Below are 19,508 nucleotides of genomic sequence, written 5' to 3'. Positions count from 1 at the left end.
CCCTACACCGCCGTATGTTTTCGGAAACAATCGTAAAGCTGTATCTATCTTTTTTTAATGTGATCAAACATAATATTCTTCGAAAATACAAAGTACGCAATACTACTCTATAGGTACTCAAGATTAATATGAGATTGGCAGAAACCCTGTATGTTACGCACACTTTAAGAGAATGAATCCAGTGCAATCGTGACCTCCAGCGTGATGTTTCTCAAAGTGTTTGGTGTCTGATGGGGTGAAGTCCTAATCCTGAGGAAACATCTGCCCTCTTGTCACCATCAATTCAGCACGGATGAAAAACTTCCCATCATACCTTTTTTTGAATACCTGAAATAAGTCAAATGGGCTGTGAATCGTTTCGTTTTGACCTTAAGGTCCTAGTGAAATGGTCAACATAAGTTCAGCTCTTTCAGAGATCATCATTACTCGTGTGTCCTGTGCCGGCCTGGCCTTTTAACACTGCAGACTTTGCAGCGTTATTTGATTAACAACCCAGCCTCTTTTTCTCTGTGAAATAACTCCTCTCCAGGGAGATTTTCAAAGGGCAGCCGGCCGGATCTCTCCCATATTTCCTGCGGTAGTCTTTAATGTAAATTTTCGCCCGGGGAGTTGCAGACAGCCTCATTGCATTCCCTACGCGTGTGATCGATCGTCCAGTCCTGACGGGTATACGAGCTCTGTTGGTACGGCACAAGGACGGGCAGTGGAACCCAGCACACAGTCAAAGCAACATCACCCGTAATCGCCTGTGTCCAGAGAGCCTCTCCTGAGAAACATGCTCGCACACAGCCACATGTGGACGTGACTGACATGTAATCTCTCCAAAGACCCTCCTCCTTTCTCTTCTCATGATTTATGCCAATAAATGAATCTCTCTCCCGCACCCTCCCTCTCTCGCTCTCTCTCTCCCCTCCTCTCCTGCATTCACGCTCCATCCTCACTGCATCGCAGCCACGCTCACCGGATCTCACAAAAGAAAGGGAAATGCATCCAAACCCAGCGAGGTGGAGAATACAGGGGAAAGTTCCGCACTGTAGCTGAAAGTGAGTGCACACTGCGGGGATCCGCCAGAGATGTGAGGGGTCCCAGCAGCCACCCATCCCCCTGTCCGCTCAAGAACAAGCCAGGACGGAATGCAATGACCTGGGTGAACGGGCAAGCAGTGAAAAGCTTCTTTTCTCTGAACCCCCACCTGTACAACAGCCAGCGAGCACTCGAGCTGCCCAAATAGGAGGGCACGACTGCTGAGACTGAAAGCAGCAGACGCATACAAACGCTTCTTCAGAGACAGGTAAGGTTCCAGCTGCCATTCAGTTTAACATGTTTAACCTCAGAAAAGATCAATGTGATCCGCCAGAGGGACGAAGGTCTATTATATCTCTCATTTCTCGGTATTCTGGAGGCTGCACTTATTGTTGTGTGATGGACGTGTTGGAGGGATGGTTCTGATAAGTTTGCAAACACGAAATCAAAATGCAGCCAGTGTGTGATAAATCATACAGCAACAATTCATCTATAGAGTTATGAATCTTGCCATGAGTTCTTTCCATTATATGGAGTGAGAGAAGCCATGGGTCTAATCGTAATTCAGAGCACATGTCAATTAGCAGGAACTTTGAATATACCAACCGTCAGATGGCTTCGTCATTCGCTTCTGCTCGTCTTCCGTTGGCTGAGCGCTGATATTGAGTTAGCGAGCATTTAGTGCCATATTGACTGAGAAACTGCTGCTTTTGCAGTAGGCTGGTGTTTTCTGAAAGCCCCTGTGGTGGACAGTTTGGGGGGGTTGGGGGTCTTTCAGCTGCAGGTTCAGCGCTGGTTGAAGATTCACACGTGTGTGTTTTTTGTACCTCAGCTCACTGCAGCCAATCTGTGCTAATGAGCTCAATAACAGTATTTAACGCATTAAGCATACACACAATCAGCTGTGTTTACATTTGTGTGTTCCTCGCTCATCTCTGTGAATAATGATGGTAGATTTTAAAGACGAATCTCAGAAAATCTAAAGCTGGCTGAATTGCTGTGGTGTGTTGGCGACTGAGCTGTGGGGGAAATGTTAATGTCTGCTATAGATTAATGCCGTGTTTAGCGATGAGTGGAAATCCTGTTTGTTGATCATGGAGAATATATGGGGACGTCTGACTGAGTAATTTATGTTTTTTAATGTGTGATTCTTTGGTAGGTTTGAAAACTGCACAATCACGTCACCTGTACTCAGTCTCCAACACGCTCTCTTTGGTTCCTCGTTTACTCACATGTCCGATACACTCTCGTTAAAAATGATTAAACCTGTCAAATGGCCTCTTGAGGACCTTGCGGTTATATGAGGTTCTGTGTCTTGTTAGCGCAATGGCCGACATCCAGATTGACGTAGCTGCTGTGTGTTTGCATAACAAACCTTTGCAATACACCCGTTTTCAGATGTCATACAACGCGATAACAGTCTGATTGAAAAAGAGCTGTGTGCTATTGTTAACACAACATGCATCAAACCGTTGATCTGCGTAACATGGCCATGACACCTGGGAACACTCTAAAAAAAAGCTGAGCTGTTTCAACCCACGGTTGGGTCAAATTTGGCCAGACCCAACCATTAGTAGAAAAGGACCAAGAAAATCCCCAGTGAAGGTGCTTTTGGGTCAAGCTTTGGATGGCTTGCTCTGATATTTTGAGCCTGCTGGTAAATGCTGTTACACTGTGATGGGACAGTAAAATGTATTTCTCTTTTAATGTTCTGTAGATAAAGTTTTGCATGCAATATATTAAACATAAGCTGTTCTATATCTCAATGGGTAGTGCACGGCGTAAGTGGCTTGTTTTGTACAGATTTTTGTTTTCCAACGCTTGTTGTGAGCCATTCTGTATATACAGTATAACAGTATATACAGTTTATAAAACAGTACTTTCAGAAGGCTTTTAGAAGGCTAGCCATTAGCACTTGCGGTCATCTCAATGGCTATGGCATGACTTCATTCAAAATCTTTCACTCAATACTCAATACTACGTCTTAGCTTTTTGAGTCAATATCACATGCTGCAGGATAATTATGTCACAACGCCTCCGATTGGCTGATGGCAATACAAGAATCCATAAAATCCAAGACCCTTTACATATTTTTGTTACAAGAGTCCAAAAATAAATCAAACATCTACCATTATATTAACCTATTAACAATATGTTTCGTGCAAAAAAATGATATTTGGGGAGAATGCACAGCTTTGTGTACTTACAGCATCTACCAGCAGGGGCTAAAGGGGCCATCCCAACCAGGAGCTGCTGTTATCTAAACCTGACTCTGTATTCAGTCCATAAACCTAAAGTTTCACAGAAGTTTCAGTGTATTTGAGTCTTTCAGAAGAAGGGTCCTGCTGGTTCGAAGTCTAAACACGTTCTGTGTCTTTATTGGGTTCAGTATGGCGAGGGAGGTTAGAGAATGGTCTAAAATTAGAAACATGACTCGATATTTTAAAAGGGATTCAAAAGGAGTCAAAGGACAAACACAAAAGCAATGTTACAAAAACATGCATTGAATAAAAGTTTCATGTGTTACTGAAAATACTGTTGAATACCTGATTTGACACAGATAAACATGAAAACAGTCTTAACAGTAAAAAAAACCTCAATACATCTAACCTTGAGCTTACATCTGACAACTTTCACCTTGATACAGTTTTTACTACTTATGCTTGTTTTGTATTATGAAAAATGTTTTACAGCCAAAAATATGATTATAATTCAGGAGATTTAAGATTATTGTCATCTAAACCTTACCACACTAAAAATTGGAGTTGAAAGGTATAAGAAACACAAAAGTAACAAAGAATGGCACATAATGCATAAGAAGAAACAGTGTGCAATACACAGAACTAATAAAGAAGCTTTATATATTTAGAAAAGGAAATCTTGACATTCATCAGAATTGTGTACAACTCAATGAAAAGCAGAAAACATTTCAATATACTGTGTGTTTATTTCAGAAGAAAGTTGATGTGAATAACTTCAGATTGAATAGCAAGTTGCTGCAGTGTTGTAACGCATGAAGAGCTGTTAGAGAAAACACACCCACGCTATCGACGGCTCACCAAATTCACCAATTACACTGCAGGCTATTTACATTACAGACAAACATGTTTCCATCACACTTCACTGTTATCTCTCATGCAGTGCATGTGTGCTGTGATACTGAAACAAGAAGTCATCAATTCATTTTCAATTTTTTGTTAATAAATGGTCACGTTTAAATTTTCAAAACTGAAGAAAGTAAAAAAATTTTTTTTTTCAATATCTAATGAAATAATAGGTTGAAAAGCATGTTTCTTGCATGTTTTATTTATAAGCTTCCGATTATTTTGTTGACTGTCTTCCTTCAATGGCCATGGACCATTATAACAGTAAGGAACACTTTGGAAGGCATTACTGAGTCCAGATTTTTTTTTTATAAAATTGTGTCTGGGTCACATCTTTTTATAAAATCAATATACCAATTGCTTATAAGGGTATACACAGTACGGTCATTTTGGGGACTCATTTATTATCAAACAGCATTTTTGGTGTAATTAATTGTTAATTTTTTGGTTCGACTGTATTAAACAGGTCAGTTTGGGATTCATAACGGGTGAATTATGTATTGTAATGCTGTATACAGTACAGCATTCATTTCAGGCTTTCAGACAAACTCCATTACAGGCAAAGCAGAGCCTCTGACCATTGCCACATCACAGTTTATGCATTTTTTTGGGAGTGATCTCCATTTAGTTCCCATGGAAACCTTTTGAAACTGGTATAGCAGAAAAGATGAAAACAAAGATACAGTGCGCTGACGGAGCTGTGGATGAGAATCCACCTACTCACAAAACAGCTCTTACCACGGGCAAAGAGCAGCCACTCAGCACAGCCGTTCTGCTTTAAATACAGCTCCAACAATTCACATGACTGTATGAAATCCAACTCATCTCTGCCATTACTGCTCCTGGTGTGGATAGAGAAAAAAACTATTGTGTAATCAACTATCTTTTCTGAAATGCTGATGTTACCAAGGCCACAATCAATTGAATTTAACATACAGTATTTACTTATAAGGCAAACGTTTCCATAATTCATGGAATAAAATAACCTTATGGATTAAACAAATTGCTCACAAAATCTTTACCATTGAATATTCTCAAGTTATGTTTTAATATACTTTATTATTGTCACTTGATGTTGTCTTCAACGTTCATGCAAAAATATATAGGAAAGCATTTATTTAAGTCTCAGTTTCAATGAATTATTAAGATTTTTATCATACAGTTGAATGTATTGATTCGGAAACACACATAAAAAAATTATGCATTTCCTGTCAAAAGACTCGCTTACAGAAAATGTTTTTCTATGTTTTTCAAAAACAGGAATTTCTGCACCAATGTAATTATTTTATTGGTTATTTTGTCACTGGTTTGAGACAATCTTCGGGGTGTGAGGAGCTCTAATTTAGACATTTGTACATTTGATTTGTTAGTTCAATGTCATTTAAAATAAAGAGAAAGTGTGTATGCAGGACATTTCTGTTGCATATATTTTACATGATGTCTTACTGACATACACTTAAGTTATACAGTATATTTATACTGTGACTGTTGAAATGCACAAACTACCATCAATATGGACACAATCCTTAAAGCGTTTCTTAAGTCAATGTAAAGTGACATTAAAGTCCCCGTGAACCAGAAATTCGTTTTTATTTCCACATTTTGACGCATTTCCAAGTGAAATGGAATTTCTAATGAGAAAAACAGTGGGCGTGGCCTCGTCTTACTCTGCGATCTGATTGGATTTATAAAAACAGTTGTTACATTTTGAAATGGAACGAGCGCAGACTAACAGTCAAATGGAAGGAGTCAACGGATGCTCCGCCAAAGCCGTCTAACATACATCATTTAAAATGGATATTGGTTAATTTTCAGATTTTAACAACAGATTATGAGGGCACACAGATTTAAAAATGAAAATGACACACATTGATAATTTATTTACAAAAAACGCTTTGTCATTTTTTATTTCACTGGGACTTTAAAATATGTGCTTTGAATTTGTCACACAACAGAAAAATTTGTTATTAACCACCCAGCAAAATAAGAATCGAGAAAAAACAAGTCATCAGTTATTACATCTTGGAAAAATAAACAGGACTCTCTGCTCTCAAACGTTGCGGGTGTATCTGCTGTTGTCCCTGAAGACACTGCCACTCGCGTCTCCCGACCTAAGTCCACAGTAGGCTTTTTATGGCAGGATTTGAATTTAAACACGCACGAGTGAAACACATCTGCTCTAGTGATAGGGGAGGAGCCATGCATGCCCGGACGCTCCATTGCATCACTGAGCCACAGTTTTAGCGCCGATTAAAAAATACTGAACAGAGAATTTGTGAAAAACTGTTTAAAGGTTTAACTTCCACAATACATTTCTATCAATAATGTGTTTAGAAACAATTCTCAGAATTCTCTTTACCCGGACATCAAACATTGAAACTCAAGCTCCAACACGAAGATTCAATAATGCAGTCCAAGAATGTGATGTTTGCATCTGAGACGCCAGACCTTAGAAATTTGGCATTTTAAATTTGACACAGATAAAAATAAGGCTGTGATAGATTGAAGTTCTGTCGGCTCAATAGGTCATCTATTATCAAGTTAAGAAATCAAATTCAACTTAATTATTGTCTTGTAAACTCATCAGTGCATGTTTGAAATAAACACATTTTGGGCTAGTGCTGATCTGTAAGTTATACAGCGTTTCTGAAACCCAGCTAAAGTATTGTGTGACTGTGAACACGAATGTAATAACAGTTACAGCAGCCGGCGCAAGTAAAGATACGATTTGAAAATGAAGCATCACTAATGGAAGAAACGGAGACGCTCTGGAGGGAGAACTTGACCCTAAACCTGCAGGTGGAGGTTCTTCAGAAGCGTGTGCTCTCGTGGTGTTTCAGCAGGTCATGAGTCACATTTAGCCTTGACTTCATTCTGGTATCGAGTGGCCACTTTTCACCACCCAACGGATTCCCAGTGGATAAAATTAAGTTCCAGCTTACATTTTAGTGCTATTGAAAAAAAAGCAGTTTTTTCTGAAGTTTTACTCAGAAAAAGTTAGAATTTGAGTTTCCTACAGCAAACTTAATTCCTCTGAATGCCTCAGAAAATTGGTTTTGTTGTTTCGTTTAGTCTGGAATGAAATATATCGTTCAAAACGTGTGAAAGTAATTACCCAGCTGCAAAAACAACACCTTATATAATATTCATACTTCAGACGGCAGCTTCAGTGCAATGTGCTGTGCATGTCCTGTGTATGAATAAGAAACCCAATGACCGTTTTGACTGATTTTGGACCTTTAAGCTTTTGTACTGAAAATATGTAAATGGCTTCTGCTTACAGTAACACACATCACAGTGCACGGTGTTGGATACTCAAGCAAAATGTGCCTGAGTGAAATGGACAACATATTTCACACTTGTGTAAAAATAATGTTGAGAGGCCTAATGCTGATTAGATAATGAATTATCCTTTGACATCCCACATGAACCAATCATGTGTGTGTATGTGTGTGTGTGTGTGTGTGTCTGTGTGTGTGTGTGTCCGTTTGTGTGTGAGTGTGTGTTAAAATGAAAATCTACATGTGTGTTTAAAAAGAAAGTGTATGTGAGTTTAATTCCAATCACTGTTTATACATTACCCTGTAAAAGTGATAAACCCATTTATTTTGATCTTTTCTCACCTTAGTTTTTAAGGATAAACAATAAAATTGTCAAATTTAACAATATTTGCAATGTATACATTTGGGCCCAAAAAATTAAAATAAAATGAGTGACGCCGGTCATGTTATCACATCAGCATGACACGTTTGCTCGATATACTGGTGACAAAGAGATCATTTTAGTTTAGCAAATTCTAAACATTTCAGTGTATTTTTAGGTTTTTGGTCTTAATAACAAAACACCCTCCAATGATAACTCAATACACTTCGGATTTCTTCTCAAAGACACAATATAAGCTGAAAAGAAGGCAGATTTGTAAGAGAAGTCTGAACCATTCAACTCCATCATGCCTTTTACTGCAACACAAACCAACAGTGGGTAAATCTTTCATAAGGTTTTAGGAAAATAAAAATGGAAGAGAGTGGGAAAACATATAGATATATTCACTTAATATTTTAGCAGAATTTAATGGATTTTTCCATTTCCGTTTTATCTTCAAAGCATTTCTGTTCAATCCCTTCATTTTCCATGTCAGACCTGAAGAACCTTTAAGATACAGAGCTAGAGAAACATTTTGAAGAAATATTTGCAAAAAAACTATTTTGCAAAAAGAACATTAACTGGACTGAGAGAAATCATATACTGCTTGAATGCCAGATCTTATCATTTTGATGATCATTATGTCAGATTTAACGATAAATTTGAAACCAGAATAACATCTTATAATCATTTAGAATTGCAAAACAGTCCCTAGACCTCCTAAGAACATTTGCATATCGCTGCTGTCCTTCTGAAACCTTGTTTCTCCATATATTGTGATTTTAATCATTATAATTAGTCACCCTTTACGTTTGTCACTGGTTTTGCTAATCAATAAAAATTATTTAAAGTGCTTGTCAACTCCTGACAACACAGTATGCAATCATTTAAAGAGTAGTGTTTTTTCCATTTCCTGAAAAACAGCGAATTTGGGCACACAAGGTTTCAGAAGGACAGCGATGATATGTGTGTTTTCTGATTTAAATCTGTCATGTGCAATGAACTGCAATCGTGCAAGAGTAAGTAAACTGAATCTAAGAACAATTGACCACACATCCTGATAATCGATAGTCTGATGTCAAGTGTTCAGAGACGGTCTCCTTATCATAAAATGGTTTGAACTCAGAGAAATATTTGATGTTTCTTAAAGACAGGGTGGGTGTTCCTGTCAAGAAAAAAAATGTCATGTTTGTTGGAAATCTCTTAACATCCTGATAGCAATCAAGATGTATAGTGGTCAAATCATATTTTTATACGTATATATCATCTGTGAAAGCGAAAGTCAGTTTTGAAAAGGCGATGTAAAAAAATGTCTGGATCGTTAATAAGGAAAACATATATAATAGAACTTGTCTTATGTATTAAAAACCATGTAACAGTGTTACAGTTCTTATCATCTTGTCTTGGGTTTATTATGCTATCCATTATATAATGATTTATATATTGCTTAAATTGCCTAAACTAATGATGGGGAAATATCTTTCCTTAATCCAGTACTGGATGGACTAATACTGTGACTTTGGGTTGAAGTGTCTCTTCGGCATACTGATGGAAATGGGGGGACTGCTGTTTAAGAACACATCCATATTTTCCTCTATTACTGTTTTCGTTTGTTTTTTATTTAAATTCGAAATACTGTTTGATGCATTTTTCAGTCCTGTTGCTGTCCTTGAATCTGATGAGTTGAAATATGCTGCGTAAAAATACATTTCTCCGGTTGTAAAAACATTATCATTGTGAATTCTGGGGCTAAAAACAGAACAGCTGATAAAGTTCATGTATTCCAGCGGGCACGCTCTCAGCTCGATGCATGCGAGCATCATTCTCCACTGCCTCTTCATTCAGCTGAGTACAGCAATTACAGTAATGACATTAAGCAAATTACAACACAGCCCAATCCTGTCACCCAGTTCATACAGAAAATAACCAGGAGACAGAATCCAGCCTTCAAATCGTTCAGTCGTATTGCCCGAGCCTTGCCATCCAAACAAGACATCTGCTCATAAATAGTGAAGATTTCCACGTGAGAGGTGGCTAAGGCTTGGGATGACAGGATTGATCGCACCAACCTTTTCCAGTGTTGCCATTAAAAATAAATAAAAACTCCCTGGACTTCAGAAATCATTGCATGAAGCACACATGATGATATATGAGATCTCATGCTGGATGCCTGCACGCATTTCTATTTCATTGAAGCTTTACAATGCTGCATCATTTCTTTAGCTCATAGTTTAAGCGTCTGGATGTGTGAATCTGGCCTCTACCATCTGTCAGTGACAACTGTCAAGCATTTAGAGTACATGTTGGCTCGGTTCACTGGGATGCTTCCAGATGAAACAATTCCTTCATATGCCTGCACAAACATTTCCATGCACACAAAGAAAAGATTATTCTTGTTTTTGTATGAGGTGAAAATGCACACACATACAGTGCACCTCAATGACAACTGAATCATTGAATTCATGAAATGGCAACTTTAAAGATTCCGTAATTATATTCTCATTTCTATGAACTTATGTGTACATGTGTTGTACTGATGCTCCGCACGGATGAATCTGATCATATGGATTGTCTCTCCATATCAGAGCAGATCTGTCATTGTACATTAACCCACAAGGCATGTGTCTTAAATAAATAAATCTTCTGGTCAGCAGAAAAGCCATCATTGCATCAGTATCAGTGTTGCCGACTATTTTCAAAGATAAATTCCTGCCTGAGAAGTCACTAAATGTCGCTAGATGATGTCACAACAGGGGCGGATTGGCCATCTGGCATACCGGGCGTATTCCCGGTAGGGAATAATGTATGGCCCCAGAACGGACGCTTTGGCCGCTTAGACTGATGTCAGACAATGATGTCTTTTGATGACAGATAATGACAATGTAAGAAATGTAGGTTGCTAAGTTGCTAAGTTAGCAACACTATCAGAGTTTAATACTGGGTTAACTATTTGAAACGTTTTAGACAAACTCTTGAGTCCAGGCAACAAAATAAGCTTTGTTAGCAATATTTGTGTACTGTTTTAAACACACACAGACACACATATTAAACTCCTACTACAAAAGTTGCAGGATACCAGATTATGACCGCACAAGTAAATCATTTTCGTTTTGGAGTGAACTAAATTCACAGTAAGAAGACTGTCTTCTAATGCATATATGAGATTTGAATATTAGGATCCATATGGTGTAATTTCTCAGTAAAATTAATTCTAGTTTCAAATTTGAAATATGTGCAAATAATTGTTGTTTTAATAAAGCAACCCGAATCAATACATTACCATGCCACTTGTGTTTCTTGTTCTGAATCTGAAACATTAAATACGTTAAGCTACATTACAGCCTTACATTACAACTTTGAGGCCTGACTCGCATTATGAGAGAGAGCTGACATTAGCAGGCAAAATGAGAGAGTCTATTTGTGTCTGGAGAAAACCTTTACAACCCACACAGAAAAGCTTTTAAAGCAGGAAAAGAATTAGACGATCACCAGAGGTCTTTGTAAAGTGTTTTGAAATGTCAATGAATTACATAATAAAAATGACAAACATACATTAGTGTGGTCTTAATGAAAGTCCAAACTTTTCTACATCAACTTACTGCAAGATGAATGCATGCATTGCAGTCAGGCAATGCCGTCTGCTCTCCATAATGATGAAAAGAAAAGACTTTTCATACAGACCTGAAAAGCTCTTTAAATGTTCAACTTTCAGTTATTTCTATGGGACATTCAATGTTTACGTGCAATTCCATATTTCTGGAATTAAGACACGGAATAGGCACGCTTTCACAAATGTTGCTGTTTCTCATTACGGTCAGTTTTCTCCAGCAGTAGTTTGGCATGTTTTTTTGTCAAAAATTCAAGGAAAAGTTCATCCAAATATGACTGTTTATCAATATTTACTCACCTTCAACAAAGGTCTCCATTATGACTCAAAGAGTTCTCACTAAATACCCCAAACAAATGAGACAACTGTCAAAATACTTAGAGAGTATGGAGACGTAATGTTGGTGACATTTCTAATGGAGACATTTGTGAGATTTCCCACTGTAAAAACTACAACTTCAAGTTGTCCTCCCAAAAAAGTTAATAAAGTAACTTGAACAAAGTTTTAGTAGAAGAAGATGAATTGCTTTGAGCATGCTGAACAAAATCAGTCTAAATGTGGCACCAGCAAAGATTCTTTTGTTGACTGTATATCCAAGTGATTGTCCAAAGCGCATCATGAAGTTGCATTACAGAATTTTCAATTTGCATGTTAAATTATTAAAATAATATCTATTTTAGTGTTTGCTGGCTATATTTTTAACTTATATTTTATATTTTTATTCCTTTTTTAACTTTAATTCCTTTAATGATTGTTACCATGATTGAGACTCATGTGCTCAGTGTTGAGGTCTAAAGTAAATCACAAAGTGATGTTACTACTAAAACTAACTTCAGCAGTTAATTAAGTAGAGAGTGTATATAATATATCTATTAAGTGGAGTGTGTATGTAAGAATAACACAATTATATATGAATGTGTATAAAACAAAAGCTTTTAAGTTGGGTCAATAGTTGAGTGAACTCAGAAATTTAGTAATTCACTAAAGTAGTTTCAACTATTTTTTTCAATAGACAGTTATGTGACATTACTCAGTTAATTGAGTTAGGTGAACTATTTGCCTTTAAATTAACAGTTAAGTCAACTTTTCATTTTTTACACTTCATATCCCACAAAAGAAGTATGTGAGACGCAAATGAGACTTACTGTAAAATAGTTTTCCTTTCCTCCGCCTTTAATCTAATTGATATTAAACAGATCTCATCTGTGATTTTCTTCTTATGGTTCATGTCATTCATATGGAATGTTTAGGGACTATTTAGCGTCTACTTTGGATTTGATATGTTGTTGAGTTTAATCAAAATGAACTCAGAATGTGAACAGAGTTCATTGTATTCAAAGTGTATCAGAAGACTGCAGCCCATCTTACAGTGAATGCACACACATTTATCACGTCTTAACTAAAAGCACTACAGAAATGTGAATATTTTTTCTGTTTCTTGGCAATGAAAATCTAACGTAGTTAAGTGAATAATAATAATACTGTACCTGTATGTGGTGCCAGTATCTGTTGTCATCTTTATGCCGGGATAGTGAAATGCAATAACAAACATAATGACTCAACATAATGTCACAAAATGCATTTCCATTATGGAAAAAGCAATGTTGATCAGATTGCATTTCAGTGTATAAAAGGGCAAATATTATAAAACATTGTATTTGCATTTTATTATTATTATGTTCACTTATGAAACAATAAAATGAGAACAGAACCAGCAAATGTGTACTTTTTTTGATGTGTTTGCTTTTCCTATTTGCTTTTATTTTGGCTCCAAAATGCTTCAATACATCTTCTGAAGTAAATTGGGTTATCTGCACAGCTATACTGAAGTGCACTGTTATATCATTACGACTTTATGCTTTTGTGTTTCGCTTTAAAAAATGAACTTCTTGACTACATAAAACTAGGATGCACATCATCTCTAGAATCAGTGCCACAGTAGGCTAACGGCACACTTCGGTTCTGAAAATGAAATCTTGTGCATTTGTTCTACCAGGAGATTGTGTTGCGTGTTACATCATTCATTCTCATCCAATCATAACGCAGCTTTCATTGTAAAGGTCATTCTTTACTGCCATTTCCGTCTTGGCTGATGTTGAAGTAAGCTTCAACTGAATTTGTTCATGCTTCTCACTGCAGTGTGCGTGCGTCTCCACCAAATAAGATACTACTTCTAAGTGTCAATTTATATTTTTTGTCAGTTTAATTAATGGTAGTGTGAATACTTTTTTTTAATGTTGTGTGGCTAAAACAAATGTATATCACACAACAACTCTAAAGAAAAAGGGTCCAAACTAAATGTGAAATGTTGTTTGCCTGTCTCATATTAATATAAAACTGAGGATTTAGTTGGAGGAGGATGTTTATTCTGTCTAGGACAGTACATTTGAGAGGGTGTTTTAAACAGCATTGCCAAACCCTTCGTCAGTTAATGAAATGAGTTCCAAATAGTTTAGGCTCTTCAGAAAAGAATATGAGAAGTTGTTTAGATTTCATTCTCTCACACTACAATTTGGGGTCTAAAGGCAGGAAAATCAAAGCAAGAATTACAGATGAGAAAGAGCATTGCTTAATTTCTTCTGTGGTCAAGATGCAGATAATTGCGTGTGATTTTCATCAGTGAAATGACTCTTGTGTTCAGCCTGTAGGTTCACCAGCGGCTGAGATTAATTGGCAATCTGCTGTGAATGTAATTATGTGTCACATATATTAAATATGCTTGCTTCTGGGGATAAACTGTGGGTGGATAGGCCGAAAACGTGATAAGGTCCTTGGACTTCTGTACATTCTGAGAACGTTGTTACCTCTGACAGAGAACAGTGGGACACAGAAAACGGCAAGAGTAGAAATTTCTGCGGGTTTCACTTTGAGAAGACCAACACGATCAAACCTTTTATGGGTGTTAATCCATGTTCCAAATACAAGTCATTTCATAAGCGCATTGTGTGATTTATTTAAATACTCTCTTAAATACTCATGTGCAATAAGGTCAGTCGCAAAAACAGCTGTGTCCACGCCTTTTCACCGCTCATTTTCACTGCAGGTCTTTAGTTAATACCGACAGGAGTGTTTGAATGCCAAAAGAGGTGTCTGTCAGTAAATCTGACCCTAAGTATAAATGCTGCTCCCACGGGAGAATTTTACTGAACATTGTGAGATTGATGCTAATCTTTATACGTACCTCATGGGCATCATTGAACATGTATGGTGTTTATACCAAAACAAAACTAAAGCAATCCACTTGGAATTGTGTCTATTTGTATGCATGCTACTGAATTGATTCACTAAAGGAATTATGCAAATCAGATTACACCCACAAAATCACTGTTGATCACAGTTGCACATCTTCAAGCATGGAGTTCATTTAAGCAAACGTTTCAGTTTTATCTCCAAATAGTGTCATTAGGAGAAATAATTGAGATAACAAAGAGATCTCATCTTGTTCTTATGGGCTGGACTTTATTAATATACCAGCATCAGTAACACGTTATTAACTGCAATGAGTAATATCGCTATGCTACTCCACACTACCTGTGATATTACCTGTGAGTACTTAATGCAAGCCTCGTAACTTTTACTCACATTATAATAGTATAAAGAATATGCCTTTAATAATATTTTCTTTAAATCTGATAAAGTACATTTTAGTTTCACAAATGTAAATTGCTTTGAGAATAAGTTGCAACAATACAATGTGTTAACATTAGTGTTTTATTTTACTTTCATTTTATATAAAATTATTACTATTGTCCTATTAGTTTCAATGTACGTAAAGTGGCTTTGCAACAACGAAATTGTGAAAAGAAATATTAATGTAAAATCGAATAAATTAAATAAATTTGAAGTTTGTGATTGAATTTGGGCGCACAAATGAGCGCAATAGCATTTGCTATTTAAACCACGCGGCGCAGGACAGGATTATTAAAACTGCCTCAGGCTGAAACTAGCATAAACACTTGCGACGCATTGCACCGGGTGTACGATATGGCCAATGTGTTTGAGTCGCATTATACTCTTCAGTGTAATATATCTGAGCTGTGCTCTCACCGAGTAAGTTTCTGAATCTCACCAACGGCATGGCACAAGCCTAACAGACATGTTTGCAAATATCTGTAAAAGATAAGCTTCCTCACACAGCCCAAATATTGCCATCTGAACCAATATAAGCATGTGTTCCCAATATTCCCAATGCTACATAAACACATATCACTGACATTTGCTGTCTGGCAACCATAATACCCTGCGCTTGACACGCACCAAATGTTTTATTCATCGGATCAAGAAGTTTGATCCAATTAGGCATCCAAACACAGCTCACATGCAGTGGATCTCTAAGATTAGTGTAGTCTAGCAGCGTGTCTTTTCAAAGATCTTTACTGCAACAGAGAACTTTAGTTTCAAGCTGTCGCCTGGAACCGCGCCCGCATGCGCGCTGCATTAGATTTGGTAACGCTGGGCTGGCGTCGCTAATGAGCTGCTGGTGTGAGGTGCTCAGGGATCCATTTAAAAACACCCACTCGCTGATTTCATTAGCAAGTCAACGGAGTACCTCTACAGATCGATGCAGAAAGAAACGCATTGCCTGTAATTGATGCAGAGATTTATGCGATATGAGAACATAATGTTGGTCCCTCACTGTGTAATTAATCCAAGTGCTGCAGGGGCACAGCTCATGTGGACCGCATTAAACCTGCACATTTTTCTCCATCCGTTAGAGTCAAGAACAGAATTTAAATATCTCCCTGGATGAGCTCTGTGTGGCCACACAGCATCTGTTTATAAATCACATTGACATTATATGGTCGGGTGAGACTGACAGCAATTTACACATTTCATTAACGTGTCTTTAATGTCATCTGTGTTACTGGATGCTTGACTATGAAAACACTATACTTTCGGATTTAATGGCTAAAATGTGCACAGTATACAAGATTCAACCCTGACACCATAAACTCTCAGGAAAATCTCGCTATATAGCAAGCATAGGGACCTTTTAGCAGCTCACGGCTGTACACTAAACCAGAAGCTGATGATGTAACCCTTAGCAATGCAAACAGCTGAGACCAAACATTGACAGTAGCATGTCATCCTGCAATTCTGAGTAAACGTCTCGTGTGAAGGGGCCGCTGTGTTTTGTTGATGATTCTAGAGCTACTGCTGGTGTATAAATAGCATGCTGTTTTTAGACTGTAATGTACGGGTTATATTTACGTTTATGAATTTGACAGAGGCTTGTATACAGAGGCACGTGTGTGTTCCCATGGCCTTAGCACTGCTAACACAATGCCCTGCTAATGCGGCTAAAGGAACGTAGGTTCCTAAGAGTTGTACGAGTACTTTGATGGAGTCTTGGTTAGCACATGAAGGAGCTAACTCTTTGCTGACTGAATTCAGGGGAAGATTTAAGCAAACCACAAGGAATAAACAAATGCTTGTAACGTCAGCACTGTCAGTACCTTAAACCAGAACTTCACAGAAACTAAAGACACAGAAATCAACTTATTTTCAGTTGAGCTGGGAAGCCCCGAGTGAAAATATTGCCACCTTGTGTAATCCTCTACCGGCAGTTGACTCATCTTCCATGTTTTCTGTGCAAAATGTGCATTTTGTTTGTGCCGGAGGACACATTCAAATGTAGTGTCTTATGACCATGAGGAGCTCTTTTGACTACTTACACAACCAAGACCCAAACAACATCCACTGACAACATAGACCACGCTTACAAGATTATTTCAACTATAAGTCTGACCAACTAAAACCAAAAATGTATTTGCAATCGAACACAATGTTAGTGCCACCTTTGATGTTTTATTTTTTACTGTTCGTGGTCACTTAACTTATGAAAATTGTCAGTGGTTTACTACAGTTAAAACAAACAAACAAACATTTGGGCCCGGTTTCACAGACAAGGCGTAAAGCTAGTCCCAGAATAGAATGAATGTGTGACCTGTCTTGACTGAATATAACTTGCTCTGAAGAACCTTAAAATCTATTAGTGACATTGTTTTGTCTCGATATACACACCAGTAGTCAATTCTTCTACGTTTTTTTTTTAAACGCAGCATAACTATCTCATCTTCATCTAATGCATAGTACTGCCTTAAACTAAGCCTATCTGTGAAAGCACGTCCTGGTTACTTAAGTTAAACTATGGTTACTACAAAATAATCTTGTTCTGATTTAAAAAAAAAACTAAGTACAGTTACCGTGGTGAAACCATGGTTTTTAAAATAGTTATCAATACCAAAAAATTTTTATAAAGGTTAAATTAACAAGATATTCCACCGTAAAAATCCATCTTGAAAAATGTTCTCCCTACAAAGATAAATAAGTAACTTGAACATAGATATTTTAGTAAAAGATTATTTATTTCACTGGACCAAAATGTGTCAGAAAGTTTGCCCAACTTAGAAAACAGTGTATTCTGAACAAAAAGCAATTGGAACAACAGAAGGACGAGAAAAAGTGCACTAAAATTTGTCTTCTATAGCCTACCACAGTATAAAAAGCTAAGGTTGTTGTTTTTTGGACAAAATGAGTAGAAAAGAGATAGAAGTCAGATGTGTTTTCAGACGATTCTTAAAGATGGCCACATACAGGCCATGTTCCAGAACCAAATCACTGAGGGAGCTTTTGAAAATAATGAGGGTGCTCACTGATATCTAAATATATTTTGTTGTAAATAGCCTGTAGGCATAAACAGATACAAAAAGAAAATGAGAAAATTAACCACAAAAAATCATGTTTCTTAAAAGCCATTGTTAAATGATGTTAATGGATGACTATAGATTAACAAAGTTCGGGGGAAGCCAGAGCATATAATTAAGACCGGCTGGTTCGCAATCAGCAATCATAGACTCTACCCTATCAGCTTAAGCGAACCAGCACATAATTCACGAGTTCACCTGAGCAGATAATGAAGATAGCAGGGGTAGTAAAAGTATGCGTATTGGCGTGCTGTCCGGGGAGCAGGTTCCGAGCTCGCCGATTCCATCCGATCCCGGTACGCTCCCGCCCCCCAATAGGGGCGAGTGCGCCGAGCTCGGAAACGGCCGAACCCAGAACCTACCCCCCGGAGTTCTGCTATCGACAAGAGCTCAAGTAGAGGAGCGGGGGAGGTGGTGGGATGTGTAATCCTTTAGAGATGGCTTCAGGTAAGAATCTTTGTCTACTTAAGTGCTGGTTCGCTTGAGCTGATAGGGTAGAGTCTGTGATTGCTGATTGCGAACCAGCCGGTCTTAATTATCTGCTCTGGCTTCTCCCGAACTTTGTTAATCTATAATTATCCATTAACATCATTTCACGAGTTCACCTGAGCAGATAATGAAGATAGCAGGGGTAGTAAAAGTATGCGTATTGGCGTGCTGTCCGGGGAGCAGGTTCCGAGCTCGCCGATTCCATCCGATCCCGGTACGCTCCCGCCCCCCAATAGGGGCGAGTGCGCCGAGCTCGGAAACGGCCGAACCCAGAACCTACCCCCCAAAAAGTGCAAGGATATAAGTTGGACAGCAGCCAGGTAGCGCATACCCCCCAAAACAACTGCTGAGAGAAAGGCTTCCTGGATGGTGGCTTGCGGTCGCCATGACTGGGCGGTCGCTGTGGCGACGTTGGCTTTGAGTATGGAAGGCGTTTTGCTGAGGCAGAGCCTGGGTAGGAAGCAGTGGTCCCCTGCGGGGCATTGCTGTAGCAATGATAGCTTCAAGATGCGTGACATCTGCTACGGCAGAGTAAGATTGGGAGCCCTGGGGTGGTCACTGCGGTGACTCCGGCTTCTAGCACGGATGGGGTGGAACACGTTCTGCTGCGGCAGAGAGAAGTATGAAACAGTGGGCCCCTGTTTGGGCACTTGCTGCAGCAACTATGCCTGCGAATTGCTTGGCTTCTACTGCAGTAGAGCACGAGTTTGAACCACGGGCCCCTGGAGGGGTGGTCACTGCGGTGTTGCTGGCATGAGCGTGCATGGTCTCAGCTGCATCAGCGCGTGAATGGAGACGTGGCCTCTGTGTAAGTGAACTCTGCGGTTAAGCAAGCTTCCTGTTGAAAGGCGTCTGCGGTGGCAGAGCATGGTTTGGAAGGCTGAGGCGGTCACTGCGGTGACTCCGGCTTCTAGCATGGGTGGGGGTTTGTACACG

The 19,508-nt window shown here is 38.4% G+C and overlaps 1 protein-coding gene across 4 annotated transcripts in view; it reads left to right on the top strand.

The window, feature by feature from the left end:
• The first annotated feature begins 966 nt into the window (after window positions 1–966).
• The window catches only part of frmpd3 (FERM and PDZ domain containing 3), a 98,624-nt gene continuing 80,082 nt past the window's right edge, over window positions 967–19,508 (top strand). For all 4 annotated transcript variants that reach the window (XM_056770342.1, XM_056770340.1, XM_056770343.1 and 1 more), the window contains exon 1: window positions 967–1,291. The gene's annotated coding sequence lies outside the window, so the exon portion shown is untranslated. The remainder of the gene's footprint in view (window positions 1,292–19,508) is intronic.

Source organism: Triplophysa dalaica, chromosome 16, assembly GCF_015846415.1.
Source record: "Triplophysa dalaica isolate WHDGS20190420 chromosome 16, ASM1584641v1, whole genome shotgun sequence".
In the NCBI taxonomy this organism is placed as follows: Eukaryota; Metazoa; Chordata; class Actinopteri; order Cypriniformes; family Nemacheilidae; genus Triplophysa; species Triplophysa dalaica.
The sequence above is the reverse complement of the archived record's forward strand: the minus strand, read 5'-3'. Positions and strand labels throughout refer to the sequence as shown.